This window comes from Phalangium opilio, unplaced genomic scaffold (genome assembly GCF_054372755.1).
Source record: "Phalangium opilio isolate 3A_F unplaced genomic scaffold, DU_Popi_V2 ptg000217l_1, whole genome shotgun sequence".
In the NCBI taxonomy this organism is placed as follows: domain Eukaryota; kingdom Metazoa; phylum Arthropoda; class Arachnida; order Opiliones; family Phalangiidae; genus Phalangium; species Phalangium opilio.
In genome coordinates, this window is record NW_028324218.1 from 10,473,897 (window position 1) to 10,475,113 (window position 1,217).

Below are 1,217 nucleotides of genomic sequence, written 5' to 3' on the forward strand. Positions count from 1 at the left end.
TTAAGTGTTAACTATATAGACAGGCATGTCGTAAATGGGTGCGAAATTTTGCTGCTGACACAAGAAAAATGTTATTCTCACATTTCCCTAACTACGCTTTGTTGGTTTGTTTTAAAGTGATATAATACTGTACATAAGCATTTATAAATTGTAATTTCGCCTTGCTTCCGCTAGACCATAGCCCACTTGATCACGCTGGCTGCACGCGCTATAGAAGCCCGCTCAATCGACCCTAAAAATGAGAATAACATAGGTTCGGTCTAAAATAGGGACTTGGCAATTCAGGCTTAACTCCGCCCCCAGCGCCATTATGGTATGTTTTTTAAAAGAATGAACGCTATATAAGCCCCTCCTCCTGGTATGTTTTTTAGCACTAGTGGAAGGTAGCCTGACGTTGCATGATGTAGTACTGCCAAGTCCCTATTCAAACCCGTTTGGTTTTAACATGGGCGTGTATGGGAGGGAACCAGTTTTTTCAACTTTTTTGACAATATTAGTGCATCTACAGGTTCAAATCTCTTGAATTTTTAATAAGACGTGTATTGAAAGGGTTGATTATTATCCTGTAAAATTTAAAGTCTTCAGCTATAATAGTTTTTTTTATAAAAAATAAAAATCATCACATAGTAGAGAAATTGATAGTAGAAGAAATAATATGTGATGATTTTTATTTTTTATTAAAAAAAACTATTATAGTTGAAGACTTTAAATTTTACAGGATAATATCAAACCTTTCAATACACGTCTCATTAAAAATTCAAGAGATTTGAACCAGTAGATGCACTAATATTGTCAAAAACGTTGAAAAAACTGGTCCCCTCCCATAGACGCCCATGTTAAAACCAGACGGGTTTGAAAGTTTAGACCGAACCTATGTGACGCGCCGTATTCGCGAGTTAACATGTAAAAAAAATCGTTTGGACGGGCTTCTATAGCGCGTGCAGCCAGCGTGCGTGATCAAGTGGGCTATGGCTAGACAAGGTTGTATCATAGAGACTATAACCCCAAGGAGAGGAAGGAATGCCTCAACTTGTTGCCCATTAAACCGGTTTTTCCTGGTAGTACAAGGCGACTTCCGCTAAGCAAAATTAAACGGGCCGGAAGCTCTCATGTACCAATTTAGGAGCAACATCATTATTTGCGCTTGTAGAGCGGGGGACCTGCCACTCCTTGGGGTTTATAGTCTCTATGGTTGTATCATTGGGTTGTATTATAAT